Consider the following 17,575-nt stretch of genomic DNA (forward strand, 5'->3'; position numbering starts at 1 on the left):
GGAACCCAACCTTCTAACCTTAAGGAGGGAGGAGAAGGCCTCCCTTTATAGAGGATCACTCTTGCAAATCTTACAAAACAAGCTAAGCAAGAGTGAAATCCCTCCATACACGTGTATGGAGGGGGTGCAAAGTGGGTGCCAGCTAGCACAGCTGGCACAAAATATCTGCCAAAAGCAGATGCACAGTGGTCGGCTGGCCAAAAATGCCAAATTGACCAAATAAATGGTCGACCGACCAAATAGAGTGCCGACCGACCAAACATTTGGCCGATGGCAACAAAACAGTGGCCGGTGGCCTCAAGCCATGGCCGGTGAGGTGTGGGGATGGCCAACAAGCCATTCCCTGCCCTTCAAAGCAAAAAACACAAGTGTTTGGTGTAAAACCAAACACAAAACAGTCGAGTCGAGAGATCTTGAGGCAAGGCGCGTGGCCAAGACCTCCGGGAACTCTAGGCGAACACAAACATGGATGATCACCGAGTGTTCAAACGGTGACATCCAAGTCTTAAGGACGGTCAAAATGGGATGTCTACAGTTGCCCTTCTTTGACAGAACTCGAAAGTCATAACAATTACGGGAGTGAGTGTCAAAGCCCAGAGACGACCCATTTTTGACAAGGCCAAAGACTTAGACAAACATGCAAGACAATAAAGATATACGCCCGAAGACGGGGGCAAAAATGCAACTGACAATGTACAAAGCCGAGCATAACTTATGATCATGCAAAGAAAGCTATAACGAAGCATAACATGCGACAGTTCTAAGCAACCAAACACTAATCCAACTACATTACAATGTAGAAAGGATGTAAGAGAATTATTCAATTCTCGATACATCTCAAACGGAGAATACAATACCTGTGCGGCTCGTCTGGTTACACCAGCTTCAAATGAACCGTACATACAATATCGTGCCTGAAAGAGAAAGAAAACTTAACAGGTACGATATCGTTAGTAATAGGCATGACAATGCAAGATAAGACTGCGTGACAACGCAAGTGTAGGAGTACATGACAACGCAACCTATGCACAAAACGATATGCAATATTTACAAAACTATGTATAAACAATGCAAATGATATGCAATGCAATTGAAACATGATCAAACCATAAGCAGTTCAACCACCCAAATATCATAGAGATGATGGAGATGCAAAGTCCGTCCACCATAGAAAAGGTGTCGACACCCTCAAACCACAATACCAGCAGTGGAATAGGCCCGTACACATGCAGAACTATGAGTTGTGTAGACGAACACAAGATACAGGTAATTGGGTGGGATGATATAAGTGAGGCATGCTCTACTGAGGAAAGACCATGATCCTAAATGCTGGATGCAAAAAAAAAAAAAAAAATACACTACAATGTAATATATACAATGGATAAGGCATGCAGCCAAAACATATCTTGCCTAAGAAAGGCATTGACATATACAAATCGCGTCTAAACACAGAAACGGTGCTGTCACCCTCAAACCACAATACCAGCAGTGGAATAGGCGCGTACACATAATATCATAACCGTGCTCCAACGCGAAAAGTACGGGCACATACCAGACCAAGCTCAACATGGAAAGGCGCAAGCCGTAAATGGGAGTGATACAGTGAATGCATGCAAGCTACAATGCAATATAAACAATATGCAATGGAATGTATGTAAATGCAATATTTACAGTGAGATGCACGACATATGCACTATATACAGTGTAATGCATGACATATGCATGTTTGTCTTTTTGTTTTTTTTTTTGAAAAATGCATGAAACGTGCATGATAATGCAAATGAAATGAGTGCGTGACGACGCACGTCTTTGAGACGCATGACAATGCGCATGATTTTGAATGCGCGACAACGCGCGTCTTTTGAAATGCATAACAATGCACAATGAATTTGAATGCGTGAGAATGCGTGGCTTTTGAGCTGCATGACAATGCACATGATCTTGAATGCGCGACAACGCATGGTAAGGAAGATGCATGATGATGCATGTAAGGTGCGCACGACGATTCGGCCTAAAGAAGATGCATAATAATGCGAGCATGATATGCGCTACAATGCACAAGGTGTGTGCATAACAATGCGAGTGAGGGATGCATGACAATGTAACCTAAGATGAAATTCACCAAGAGTCGTTCGGGCACGACAAATACCGAAGGACTTGCACCTTCAGAGGATTTAAGGTCTCCTAGACCGAGCGTATTTAAGGTCTCGCCAGACCGCTATTTAAAATGCATAACAATGCAAGTAAGATAAACATGACAATGCATCATTGAGAAAATGCATGACAATGCAACTGGAATGTGCATAATGATGCAAAGGGGACTCAAATGCGCGACAACGCATGTTCTCTTTGAAATGAATGACAAGCGCATATGAGGTACGCATGATGATGCGTGACAAGGACTATGCATGACAATGCATGTAAGGTGCGCATGACGATGCGGCCCAAGATGAAACCTACCAAAATTCGTTCGGGCATGACAAACACAAAAAGAATTGCACCTTCAAAGGATTTAAGGTCTCCTAGATCGAGCGTATTTAAGGTCTCGCCAGACCGCTATTTAAAATGCATAACAATGCAAGTAAGATAAACATGACAATGCATGATAGAGAAAATGCATGACAATGCATGATAGAGAAAATGCATGACAATGCAACTGGAATGTGCATGACGATGCAAAGGGAACTCAAATGCGCGACATCGCATGTTCTCTTTGAAATGCATGACAAATGCATGTGAGGTACGCATGATGATGTGTGACAAGGACTATGCATGACAATGCATGTAAGGTGCGCATGACGATGCGGCCCAAGATGAAACCTACCAAAAGTCATTCGGGCATGACAAACACCAAAGGAGTTGCACCTTCAGAGGATTTAAGGTCTCCTAGACTGAGCGTATTTAAGGTCTCGCCAGACCGCCTGGAGGATACAAGTCGGCGTGCGCATGACAATGTGTGTATGCATGGATAATGATGCAATGCATTTGAAGTAGTTTTCGAATGTTTGCAAGATACAAAAAAGACACAAAAAGGATACACCCTTGCACGCATTCGAGTGCTACGCACAGAAAACACGGTCTGAGGTCAAAACGGAGTCCGGTTGAGCTTCAAAAATGCACTCTCTTGCACTATGTTGAGCAATGGATGCCCAAAACCACATCAAAGACCCAAACAAAGGTGTAGGAGGTTCACCGGCCATAGGGGGAGGTCACTGGCCATCCACTGGCCACCAAAAAAGTCCACCGGCCATCTATTTGGCCGACTGGCCAACAATGTGGCCGACCGGCCAAATATGCCTGAATCGGGGTAGTTTGGTCAAACCAGCACGGGTCTTTAAATATAGGGCTTCTAGCCCTATATTTTCACTTCCCTCTTGCTCGAAATTTCCTCTTCCTTCTCTCTAGGCTATTTTCCAAGCTTCTATCCCCGTCTTTCCTTGGTTTTCAGGCCCGTTTCAACGTTTGATTCGCGAAACCCTCATCGTTTCGAACATTTTGAACCGAACAAATCTTTGTTTCGGTGTCTTTTTCTCGATTCTCACCACTCGGGGTTTGTTTCCCTCGAGTTTACCTTGATTTCTATGCCTTTTCTACACCCCGACCTTTCCGGCCATTTTTCACCCTCCCGGGGTTGACTTTTCGGTTGACTTTTCATATTCTTGCCCGGTTTTCACTCTTCCGACCATTTTCGCCCCATTCTCGAGATGACAGACGACATTCCAGGCAGTGGGGCTCCCTCGGAGATAGATATGGACCCAGAGGCCGAGCTCTTGCCGCTTTACATCCGGCCGCTCGATCTGGCGGCCTACAGACCAGCGATTCATGTGCTGCCTCCTGACAGATTTCGCCAGTTCAGGAGTTTTGACAGGAGGGTGCCACCAGAGTTGCTTCTGCGCGAGCCAGAGACGCACCTTTCATACGGCACTTCTGAGGTATATTCTTCCCCGTTTAATTTTCTGCAAAGTAGAATACCTAATTGCCGTAGTCGATTCTGCCCTTAATTGTTTGATCTGGATACACCGATATACTATATGCTGTAGTTGACTGTGAACACACCTGCATTCGGTATCTGTTTGAATTGGAACACGCGCATACACACTGTATTCCCTGAACCACTCAAACACCCTAACACATCATACACTGCAGTTCACTACGAGCATTCCGACACCCAATGTCTGTTTGAATCTGAACACGTGTACACACACTATATCTGTACTGAACCACTCAAACACACTGACACATCATATGCTGTAGTTCACTGCGAGCACACCGGCACCCGATGTCTGTTTGAATCTGAACATGTGCACACACGCTGTATTGTTACCAATTCTGAATGCTCTTCAAAACTGTATATTGAATATTGCTTCGCAACTGTTTGCTTTTGAATATAGGGGGATTCCCATGCCTTCTCGGGGTATGGGAATGTTGCTGCCCGTGGATTGTACATGGAGCTACCGGACGCAATCCGTCACATTGTCGACCAGGCCGGCTTCAGTGCCTTCTGCAGGGGACTCTCACGCCTTACCACAAGCAGGCCTCTTCTTGCCGCTCTGGTGGAGAGGTGGTGGGACACCACCAACTCCTTCCACTTCTCTGCCATGGGAGACATGACGATGACTCCCTATAACTTGTCGATGCTCACCAGCATCGGGGTAGAGGGTGATCTGATCCCCTTCGACACAGACATGGACAAGTGAGAGGCTGCTCAGATGTACTTGCTTAGCGACCTACCGCCTTTTGCTCGTCCAGGGTTCGTCAGATACTTGTGGTTCGAGGACCACTTCAGGATTCAGCCAGCTTTAGCTGAGGAGGCATCGATGGCTCAGGAGGAGGCGAAGTGATATGCATGCGGCTTCCTCATGTTCTTGCTGCGGACGACCCTCTTCGCCGACCGGGCAAACACCGTGCCTCTCTGTCTGCTGAGCGCTTTAGTGGACGTCACACGAATCCTGCGTTACGACTGGGGTGGGGCAGCTTTGGCCACACTCTATGGATACATGAGCTCATCCTCCCGGTGCAGTGGGCAGTTGCTCGGAGGCTACTGGCGAGCTTGGGAGGTACATTTTCTTTCTCTGTTTTACATTTCTGCTTTATATTGCCTATACTCTGTACACTGCACACACTGCGGTCTGCTTCACATTGACTGTATACTGCACCCACGGTACATATATAATCTGCTTTACACTGACTGTACACTGCACACACTGTACATTCTGCACAATACACTGCACGATACACGGTTCTGTGGCTTCTGCTTCATTCTGCATTTTGCTTTATCTGATAAGCATACTTATATTTGCTCTGCAGTTGTGGGTCTACGCCTACTTCCCGAGGCTTGCGCTAGTGCCCGACGAGGAGACTCCCCTCGGCATTCCATTCTCTCGACGCTTCGATGTGAGATGCATGCGGAGACCCCGGGAGACGTTCATATTCTTCCGCCGCTACTTCGATACCATTACCGCCGCAGAGGTATTTTCAACTTTAGAGTTTGTTTCATGCTTCGCTTTGTACTGTATTTTCAATAATAGTAGATAACTAACTGCATATCATTTTCAAATCACTTGGCGGCCCTGGGCTCCGTTGCCAGCTGCAGTTCGGGAGCAGTTTGCTGGTGCTGAGGAGTCCGCCCGGTTCAGGCTTCTGTTGAAGGGCCCGGTCTGTCAGGCTTGGTACCTAGGCGAGCGCTTCTTGCCCCAGACCTTAGGTTTACCAGAGCAGATAGTTCTAGGTCTGCCTCCTATCCACATGAGGGACATAAAGAGGTACACTCTAGAGGAGATGGCTAATTACACGATCGGCTGGGATGCGGAGGGCTACAGGGGCGAGGGCAACTACACAGAGTACGTCCAGACCTACATCATGCGGCCTTTGAGCAGTGGCCGTCGAGCTGAGAGAGGAAGGCCAGTGGCACCGGCGGCTAGGGCAGGAGCGGGAGCAGGAGCGCCGAGGGTGGCTCGGGTCCGTGGCAGGAGTGGGGCCCGGAGAGGACGGGGGGCTAGTTGCCCAGCACTCCCCACGATGATGACATGCCGAGGGCAGGGTGGGGAGACCGATCAGATCCCCTTCGCTCCCCCTCCGGCTGATCACGAGTTAGTCGAGTTCTACGACTTGCCCTCGGTATGTACTATTGCATTTTGCATCTCGCATTGTCATTCCATTTCATTTGATGTTTCGCAGGCTACTGATGTTTTCTAACACTTTTGCAGGCTTCCTCTGAGTACACTTGTCAGTCCCTGGAGCTGACCACCTCTGTGATGGGGATGCTCCAGCGAAGCCTCGACCTGCTGGCCATTTACAATATTCCAGTATGTTCTTCTGACCACAGTCTCAAACCATACATAAACTGTTTCACATAATCTGATGCATCGCACTGTCAACATAACACTCGATACACGGCCCTCACAGCATCTAATACATTGTAGCCCACAAACTGTTCACAGCATTACTCACGGCATTCATACACTGCACTCAGTCACTGCATTTTGTACCAACTATTCACAACATTCATACACTGTACTAATTCACTACATTCTATACTGATACATTGCTCACGACAGTCTTACATTGTACTCACACACTGTATTCGGCATTCATACCCTACTTTGCGTAGCACACTGATGTGTTTACCATTTGTGCTTTTCAGCCTCCATTCCAGATTCCTACTGCAGAAGGTGCTCCAGCTGGGCCTTTTGTTCCTGTCCGAGATGGCAGAGTATATCCCCGCACCAAAGCGGGTCATACTCACGTTGAGAGTAGCTCACGGACACCAGTTCCCGATGATGATGAGTCGGAAGCCGAGGCAGAGACGGAGGCAGAGTCGTCTGAGGAGGAGACTGGGGATGGCTCGGGCTCAGATGATGGCGCTGATGACGATGCTCCTGGACCTTTGTCCAGGAAGAGGACGAGGACAAACCCGTAGGCTTGAGATGATCGATGCTGATCCAGACTTTTGTTGCTTTTCTTCTTTTGTTTGTACTTTTCTTTTTTTGCTGGTAGCTTGAGTACCTTGTACTGCCGCAGGCAAGTTTTGTTTTCTCCAAAGCTATGTACTTGAAAATTGGCGAAAAGAAACAAACTTTTTGTCTGAAAAAGTGTTACATTGGTACATTTCGTACATTGTATGGCATTGCATCATATTACACCTCAATGTAAATGAGATTGATCTCCTGTCTGAAAATCAAACACTTGTATTGTAATAACCAGATAATGAACCGGCCAACAGCAAAACAACTCAAACAACCCACTGCTCATCCTGAACACACAGCCCATTCTGAAAACTGCGCATTCTGAACTCATAGCCCACAGAACAGTATTCTTAGTTCATTCTGCACACGGCGAAAACAATCCAAATCTGAAAAGACAGAATACAAAGGTAAAATCGGCAGAAGCTAAAACACACTCAGATGCAATCAGGAACCCATATGTTCACTGTTTCCAAGTGCCCCGGTTTGAACCCCTGCCATTTTACAAAAGAACCAAACCTGTTTTGCAGAAATGTGGAGAATGGTACAGCATTCTGTGCACAAAACGATTTGAGAAAAGGGTTTTCAACCGGGTATTGAGCCTACGACTGAACACAGTGAAAAAGACTCAATAACGAAAAACAAAAGGTAAACAACCTAAACACAACGAGACACGCTCGGAACCGACTCAAAACAAGAGTTGAGGTAAATAAAACAAAATAAAAGACACGACACACAGACGTGTTACAAAGACGAGAGACCTCAGATCACGAGGAGCCAGTTTCTCCAGGAATTGTTTCCCACCCTTTTTATTTGTGATTCTCACATCACTCGGCCCTCAGGCTCGGTTTTTCTCTCAAAACCCTTCTGCTCACTTTTTTTTCATCGCACATCTCTCTGTTCTTCAATATCTCATTTTTCATCCCTCCCCAGATTTGGTCGGTGAATAAACAAGAGGTTGTGGGTTCATGCCCAACACTGTTAACTCACAGCTATTTCTTCTGGTGACATTTAGTCGATGCCCTGGATGAGGGAGTGGAGTGTTTTGATCCATTCCAATTCGTGCTTCGCACTTGGTTTGATACCTCATTACTCGGAGGGTGAAAGAGCTTTCAGCCCTTCATAGACAGTTCCAGTTGTGCCCTTCTGACAAGTATGCTGGCGATGGGGGAAAGATAGGAAGCCTCACTCAACTGTGCCCTTAGTTCATCATTTTGACCATTTCTTTTTGTTTTGGTTTTCTACTAAAACAATTTTGACCAAGATGAGAGTTAGATTAACATGCTTGTTCGATTTTCGATTTAAAATCATGCAAGTCAGGCTATGAGCACTGAAAATTTTCTTTTTTTGGGTCCAAGAAAATGGTCCAATTTTGGAAAAGATGGAATAATTTTCAAGAAAATAGTCAACCTCAGTAAAAAATTCTCAAAAATTAATTTTGCAAAACGGTCACTGCTCAACGAGCACGGAACTTACTCTCGAGATGCACAACCTCGGATTTGAGGCAATGGAAAATTGCCCCTTGTCTCAAAGAGCACAGCACGGCAACGAAAAGTTGCCCCTGGTTTGGATGGCGACTCATGGCAACGGAAAGTTGCCCCTTGTCTAGATAACGTCGCAGCATACTATAGTCAGTCCTCATTAGTGATGATCGCAACCGAACTCTCGGATGCAGAGAAGACGAAGATGGTCAAAAACCAATATATGGACACAATCACTTTGAAAGTGCGTGGGGCTGGACGTCAGGATGAAGTTGTCTACGTATCCTAAACATGGGAATCAAGCCTTACGTAGTTCAGTTTGTGTCACAACCGAACTATCGGATTCAGAAAAGGCAAGGATGATCAAAACCATTACATGGACACACTTGATTTGGAAGTGTTTGTGGCTGGACTCCAGGATGAAGTTGCCTACGTATTCCAAACATGGGAATCAAGCCGTACGTAGTTCCGGTTAAGGTACACTCGTGTATTAACCCTCATTTTTTAGGCTCTAACTTTTGCCAAGGCCGCCTTTCTGGGTTTTCAACCTTGCGAGCTTTGTTTTTCTTTTCTTTTCAACTCTTCTCTTTTTGTATCTTTTAACTCCTTTTTCCTTTTTTTTTTCTTTTTCATCTTTTCTCTTCTCTTTTCTTTTGCATTTTTTCTCTCTTTTTTTGTATTTTCTCTTGCTCTAACTTTTACCTGGGTCGCCCTTCCGGGTTTCGGCCCAGCGAGCCTCTCAAAGGGTAAAAGTGTAACAAGTCTATGCCAAATGGTTTTAGGGTTTTGAAGCCATCGGTATCCAGGAGAGTAGCTGTTGTATTGATTTGCAGAAGGATCCATCTTCGACTCTTCGAGCACATCGGACATTTTTGCTCCTAGTTCGAGGGGCGCTTCTGATTTAGCTTTGCATGCTTCTTCTGATGGGGTCTGATCTTCTTGATCTGGCTTTATTGGCCTCTTGTTCGAGGGCTGCTTCAAATTTGGCCACGCAGGCCTCATGTTGTAGTTGACCGTTGAACATTCTGAACTAAGGTCCAAGGTTTGAAAGCAAGGGCTCAAGTCTTAAGGCTGAGAGCGATCCTAAGCTGCACAATCTCAAGAGCGATTCCACGCAGGTCTTCGCAGGACTGTGCAAAATATTTTTTGAAAATTTTTTAAGAAAGCGACTAATCGCTCACGCTGAAGACAATGCGGAACCAATTTGGATCAAGCCAAGGTCCTTCTCAGTACTCACGTTAACAAACATGATCTCAATCATTAAGGGCTTAAAAAGCCTCTCTTTCTCTCAAATGATCATAGTTTTGCAAATCTTGAGGAATTCCTTCCTCTTCGTTTTCATCACCACAGTGTTAAATAAGTTTTGAAAAACTTAGGTCAATGTAATCAATTCGAGGTGCAGAAGAGTAAGTGAGATGCTTCGCCGTTTCATTCAAATCCCAGCACAACTAGCACTCAACAGAAACAAACACAAGAGTGCAAAAATCATTGCTGTTTCATTCAGATCTGTTGGCATAACTGGCTCCCAGGCAGAAACAGACTCAAGAGAAAGCAAAAAGACAAACACAAAACAAAATGGTGATGCCCGAGGTAACACCCCCGGAATCACCCGACCTAACAAAATAGGACTGACTCGATACAACAAAACAGACCCAACTGACTCAGTATGAAAAGACTGACTCTATACAATGGGACAGACTCTAAACGACATAACCGAACAGACTCAATACCCGAGTCAGAAAGTACAAAAATCAGCATTCACAAATGCTCAAAACAGTGCGTGCCATATGCCACATCTGAAGTAAACCGAGCACCGCCCGCAGGTGGGCCAACCCCTGATCACATAACAACACAGGTCCAGAGTACCCGAGGGATATCAGACCCTTCTGGAGCTATGGTTCCAAGACTACTTAGCAAGAGAGAAAACAGACAGCACCTCAGCCTGATTTCACCAAAACAGATATGAGCAAAGTTGAATGACCGTGCTCTCTACTGAATTCTGCCTAAAATTCTGCCTGAAAACTGATACCATCAGGTAAAACTGATTCCACCAAATACTGATGCCCGCAGGCCTGATACCCAGACTTACAAATCGATACATGCATTCCCTGTAGAGACACACTCTAAAAGCACATAACAAGCAAGTAAGAGCCAAAACACCCCTATGTTGGGGGTAGGGTTTTCTGTCCTATTTTGTTAGGAGCTAGGTTTTCACTACGCACACAATGGTTTCAAACAAGCTATAATCGGGTAAGCAACCAGTCCTAGATGGTCACTCTGGATTCCGAATATGCACTAGGTCGAATGGTCAAAAGGGTACCCCAGTGAAAATCGGGGTTTGTGTTCCCATTGTGGCAGAGCCCGTAACCGGTCAACCTTATGGCACGCTTCTTAAAGCGAGCCTCTGACAAACCGTTCAGGAATAGCAGATGGCAAACACGGTGTCCTAGGCGCACCAATGCAAATGAAATGCAAAGAAACACATAAGTGTAATAAAAAACAAGATATCATGAGTTCAAGTCAAGTTCTCTAAATCCCCAGCTGAGTCGCCAGAAACTGTAGACGTCCCCGAACGTCCCGGGAGGGAATCCTCCGTTTTGTTCGTTTGGGGCTCACTACAGTTCGGAATCAAATGTCACGGTTCTTAATCTGATCTCGCAAAATGCAATGCAAGATTGATAAATCACCAAAGAGTCCAAGTCCGGCAAATCGTTTTGGAAAACAGATTTTTAGAAAGAAGTGCCAAACATGGACTGCTTTGCCAGATACAGAGTCGCCACCTAAATATTTTTTATAGGGGAATTTTGGAAACCCTGACTCGTTTGCCTAAGGCCACGTGTCCGTCAACACCAAAGTTGTCTCGGCTCGGGAACTTCAGTACGATTGGGGAAGGTCAGCTATGAGCACCCCTACTCACCCGATCCGAAGATCGGCCTCTACTAACCATGATATCTTGTTTTGAAAACGTTATGTGTTCTTATTCCGATTAATTAGCTAATCTTACTATGTGATGCACACAACACAAAAGTATAAACTAGATCGCCTAATTTGGAACAAAGCATCGCATATCTGCTTGTTTGGAAATCGGTTTGAAATTTACTACTTGCAAGTAGGCTAAAACATGGATTTCGACAAGTTGTTCCGTCTCAGACAATCCAACCTTCACCCACAGGCATTTAGACAAATATATCACATAAGCACATAGCCACTTGGTAAGTATGTTGTCATGTTAACATTCACACTCATGCAAGATGCTAAAGCATAAATACTTACAGCGTACTCCGAGCGAAAACAAGAAACTTGTTAGCAATCAAATGTATGATCCAAGTCCATGTTAAGTGGCTAATGCATCGCATACAAAATGCAATCTAGAATAGGCTCAGCCAATCCTAGGATGGCATATGAAATGCAACAAGTAACACGTATTCAAGCTATATTTGAAATACTATGCAGTTAGCATGATGCGCCAAGCCCGGTGCATGCAAGACAAATGAATGGATGCACGCATGCATAGCATAAGGTATGCTTAATTAAATATGACCTAATACTAACCATCAAAACAGGTAGGTAAAAGGGAGAAAGAAGTGGGGGGTTGGAAGATATGCACACACGCACCCACACTTATTACACATTCGCCCTCGCTCGGAGGGACCAAAAGAATATACAAATTAATTAACCTACAAGCTAATTAATTAAATTATACAACACTTAACTAATTAACAAATCAATTAAGCTACTGAAAGCAGTAAAGGGCCTCGGGAAGAGGGATGCACGCATGCTCGGATTGGCTTTGCCTGGAAATCCAATGCCATGCACAAGCTGCCTCTATTTACCCTGCTCTGCTCCTCTGAAAATTGCACAATTCCCAAAGAACACTCTCTGAATACTGTGGAGGGTCACCGGCCAAGGGGGAACACCACTGGCCATAAGGTAATGGTCATCGACTATTTATTGAACTCTCGGCCATCCATAATTGGTCGATCGGCACTATATTCAGTCGGCCGGCCAAATTTGTCTGCAGAAACCTGTTTTGACAGCAGCAGAGGCAAAACATGGCATGGCAATGCATTTCAAGCAAATGTATGCACCAACACCCTCCTTATCATGTTCATGACTCAAATGATGATGGTCCTCGACCCTCGGACCACCAATCGCGCATTTCAATGCGTGATGGCCCAAGATGCCAAGTTGTGCATTTTGATTTCAAATGAAATGCAAACCAAATGAACACATAAGGCCCAACCTCTATCACTTGATCAAGAGGGAAGGCATGCATGCAAAATGCAACCTAAGCATGTTACCGAAGTATGCAACATGAGCATGCAAGCAAGCAATATGCATTAGGCACTCAACCTAAGCAAACAAGAATGCAAGGCATGGAACAACTATGCTAATGACAAGCATACAAGATGCAATTAAAACATGCAAGTATGCAAGACATATAACATGTTAAGCAACTTGACCAAAGAAATGCATGCCAAATGCAAAGTGTTTCAAGCATGCCATAACATGCGATAGGCCAAATATGCAATAACACATAAGGCAAGCATGCAACCACATGCAAGGGAGGGACTTACACCAAGATGGACAGCCCTCTACTAGGTCCAAAACAATGGCCAAATGCCAAGGAAACGAGGGCCAAAACACATACAATCATGCATGCAAACATGGTCCAACACTTAGGCACATAGAAGCTACTTTTAAGCATACTTAAAAGGGGATAAACATGGACATATGGCAAGCATACTAAGCTCTGAAATCATGTTATAAAAGGTGCCAAACCAAGTAAACAAGACAAGCCAAGCATGGAACTATGGTCCAAGGCCTAAGGCTCACCAAAGGGGTATTGAACTACACTTAGCAAAACCAAATATGACATGATTTGAACAACCAAAATAAGAGTTTTAGCATGTTAAAACAAAGCCAAAAACACATTGACATGGCATCCTAGAGGCCTAAACGTGATGGCATACGCAATGGCACACTCATGGAGCATGAAACACAAACCCTCTAAGGCCTTAAAGGAACATCAAATGCAAGCATACGAGCATCCCATGGGACTGAAATGACATGTTAAGTGGTTCCAAACCACTGAAATGATGTAAGCAATGCATGCTCAACACTCTCAACACTCACACACCCAAGGCTAACAAGCCAAAATGCAAGGTGGCTATACAAAGCATGTCATGGATGGCCCAAACAACTCCGAACAGACCTTAAGCATCCTAAGACATGCATAAAAGCTTCACAAAGCTAGGCCAAAAACATGCTAGAAACAAGGCTCAAAGCACAAAGCATGTTAAGGCAATTCATGGCATTACAAGACAAGTATGCAAAGCAAGCATGGTGTGTCTAAACCAACTTAAAATAGTGCTATATCATGGTAAAACAAGCATAAATACTAGCTAAGATATGGCCAACATGAACTCAACAATGGTGCTCACACATGAGGCTAAAATGACAACTTTTGAAGACAACAAGGAGAGGGGATGGCCCTCTCCTTCTTAGGACCTTAAAGCACCAGCCCCACCACTGAAATCCCTCTAGATTTCAGTGGTGAGGAGGCCCAAATAAGGTGGTCCCGGAGCTCACCAAAAATGCACAAAATGGGGGCCAAATAAGGCCTTAGAGGGGTCAAACAACCCCAAACACCAAAACAATCTTAAACAACTATTTTAAGCAAGTAAAAATAAGACTTTTATATGTTATACACTAAGCTCAAAAATAGATGCAAGGTAGGAAAAAAGACTATGCAAAAATGGGGAATAAAGAGCAAGAATCTTACCCTTATAGACCCCTTCAAGGATGGAGCTCCAGCAGCCTTCCTTAGCTCAAAACCAGCTCAAAACTTTGAAAACAAACCTTTGGCACCTCAAAAACCAAAAGAAACTGTAACACTAGGTGTTTGTGCACAAAAGTAAGGACAAACACACACAAATACACAAAGAGAGGAAGATATAGAGATAGAATAGATACACAACCCTAACCCTAATCTCAGAGCCTCCCTTGAACTTCTGGAACCCAACCTTCTAACCTTAAGGAGGGAGGAGAAAGCCTCCCTTTATAGAGGATCACTCTTGCAAAGCTTACAAAACAAGCTAAGCAATAGTGAAATCCCTCCATACACGTGTATGGAGGGGGTGCAAAGTGGGTGCCAGCTAGCACAGCTGGCACAAAATATCTGCCAAAAGCAGATGCACAGTGGTCGGCTGGCCAAAAATGCCAAATTGACCAAATAAATGGTTGACTGACCAAATAGAGTGCCGACCGACCAAACATTTGGCCGATGGCAACAAAACAGTGGCCAGTGGCCTCAAGCCATGGCCGGTGAGGTGTGGGGATGGCCAACAAGCCATTCCCTGCCCTCCAAAGCAAAAACACAAGTGTTTAGTGCAAAACCAAACACAAGTGTTTGGTACAAAACCAAACACAAAACAGTCGAGTCGAGAGATCCTGAGGCAAGGCGCATGGCCGAGACCTTCGGAAACTCAAGATGAACACAAACATGGATGATCACCGAGTGTTCAAACGGTGACGTCCAAGTCTTGAGGACGGTCAAAAATGGGGTGTCTACAGTAATACAAACGAATCATCTTTATACCGTCGACTTCTTACATCAATCGTTGTCAAATGTGGTTCAACACACATGGTTCTCCTACTACCAGTGTTAAACCATTCATATTGGGACAATACAATCTAATGTCTAAACAAATACTTCATTTCCCACAATTTGCGCAAGTAGCCATAGAAGTTTATCAATTGGCCTTCATGCTCCCCTTCCATCATCAATCCACTATTTTGACTTTTACGATGGTTGTTACGGTTGATAGTATGAAATCGGACACCATTACAAATACATCTTGAATATGTGTTCACTAAGCCACTAGGACCATTGGCTAATGACCACATCTCATCAATTGCTTCGGATGACACTTGGTCCAGCAATTGATTCATCTACATGAAGAACATGTGCTATGCTACAAGTATATGCAATATTAACGTAATGTATGATTGATTATAGAGGGAAATTCTAGCTTACACGATCTTTGGGGAATTCTTTGTGTTGTCCCTTTGCGATGTCGAATGCACCTCCAGTTTGTTGTAACAAGTTCTTGTGCTTCCAAGTTATAAAATAGGATTCAAAAGTATTTCAAAAAATCAATACTAATTGATTTTACAACTATAACATATAAATGCATATGAAGGATTCATACTTTATGTATTTTTTCACTTTTGAGCTATTGTGTAGGACAAACCAATAAACCATCTCACGTTCAACTACAAACACATCGGATGCCCTTGTCATTAGACCAATGGGATGGACATTTTGAGTGAATACCGCCAACTTTAGGCCACGATCACCCACGTCATAATTCTTTTCTTCCCGGCTAAACACTATTTCAAATCTATCCAAATACATTGAACAAAACATTGTACACTCTAATGAAAGCCTCGGCAATAGAACCTTCAAGATAAGTTTTATTGGCCACAAACCCTTTTAGATATCCAAGCAACCTAAAAATAAGATGATGAGAATGTTAATTATATTTAAATTTATATTAGCACTAAAGCGTTAATTACAATTTTACATTACATAAGTACCAACAACATACCTGTCAATTAGGTACGTCCATCGATATTGCACTAGTCCTCTAAGCATGGTCTCTCTAGGAAAGTGAATTGACAAGTGGACCATGACATCAAAAATAGCCGGAGGGAAAATCTTCGTAAGCTTACAAAGTATGAGTACGATTTGTTCCTCCAATTTCTCCAAATTCGTGACCCTCGATGTCTTTAAGCACAACTATTTGAAGAAATTTCATGACTCAAAAAGTGTGGTGTCAATTTTCTTAGTAAGGTAGCCACGCATCCCAATCAAAAGAAGTTGTTGTATAAGGACATGACAGTTATGACTTTTGAGGCCAGATAATTTACCTTCTTGAGCAGTCACGCAATTGGAGAAATTTGCTGTAGAGCCATGAGGATAGTTAATTGATTTCAAAAAATCAAAAAACCTTTCTCTCTTTGTCGGGGACAATGTGTACAATGCGGGAGGCTTCTCCAAAGACCCATTGGAACGCCTCTTCAAGTGTAACTCTTTACGTATTCTCATGTCCTCCAAATCTAAGTGTGCTTTGTTAGTGTCCTTGTTTCTTTCCATCTATGCTCAAAAGTGTCCCAATCACATTGTCACATTTATTCTTTTCAATGCATGACAACAAGGTTGTGTCGAAACTTCAACATTTTCCAATAGGGCAAGTCAAACATAATGCTTCTCTTTGTCTAATTCAAATTTGGATTTTCATTCCTTTGTCGTTTTCGATTGTGTGGGTGCTTTCCATATGAGTTGTAAGTCCTAGAATCAATTTGCTCTAGTATTTGTTCCCTCAATAAGTCCAAAATTTTGGACCTATCCTCAAATTAACCATTGAAGAGGTTTCCTTCGTAAACTGTGGTTTTCAAGAAAGTAATGACGAGCACCCATGTACCCTATCTTACTTCACAAACCTTGTGACGATGCATTCATTTTACAATTAGGGTAAGCCAAGTAACCCTTTGTACTCCACCCTGACAAGTTACCATATATAGGGAAGTCATTGATGGTCCACATGACTGCTGCATGCATTCTAAAATTTTGGCCATTCGATGCATCATATGTTTGCACACCATCTTCCATAAATTCTTCAATTCTTCTATTAATGGTTGCATGTAAAGATCAATGTCTTTCTTAAGTGCTGATTGCCTAGGAATAAGCAATAACATCATGCAAAATGGCTATTTTATACACTTTCACGATGGGAGATTATAAGGCAATAAGATTACTGGCCACATCTTATACGCTGTTGTGGACTCACCTTTTTCTCACGCCCCGCCTTTTGGAAAGGTTTGAAAAGAAGGCCTCACAGTCCAGACTCCCGCGGTTCTGAATCTAGTCTCACGAGTGCAATATGAAACTGATAAACACCAAAGAGTCCAAATCAGGCAAATCTTTTTGAAAAATCGATTTTAAATCAAATAATGCCAAAATTGGACTATTTTTCCAGATACAAAATCGCCACCTAAATATTTTGTTTTTAGAGAAATTTTGGAAACCCTGACTCATGCCGAAGGCCACATGTCCGTCATCACCAA

The sequence above is a fragment of the Camellia sinensis genome, chromosome 10 (genome assembly GCF_055761805.1).
Source record: "Camellia sinensis isolate YWXY chromosome 10, ASM5576180v1, whole genome shotgun sequence".
Classification (NCBI taxonomy): Eukaryota; Viridiplantae; Streptophyta; class Magnoliopsida; order Ericales; family Theaceae; genus Camellia; species Camellia sinensis.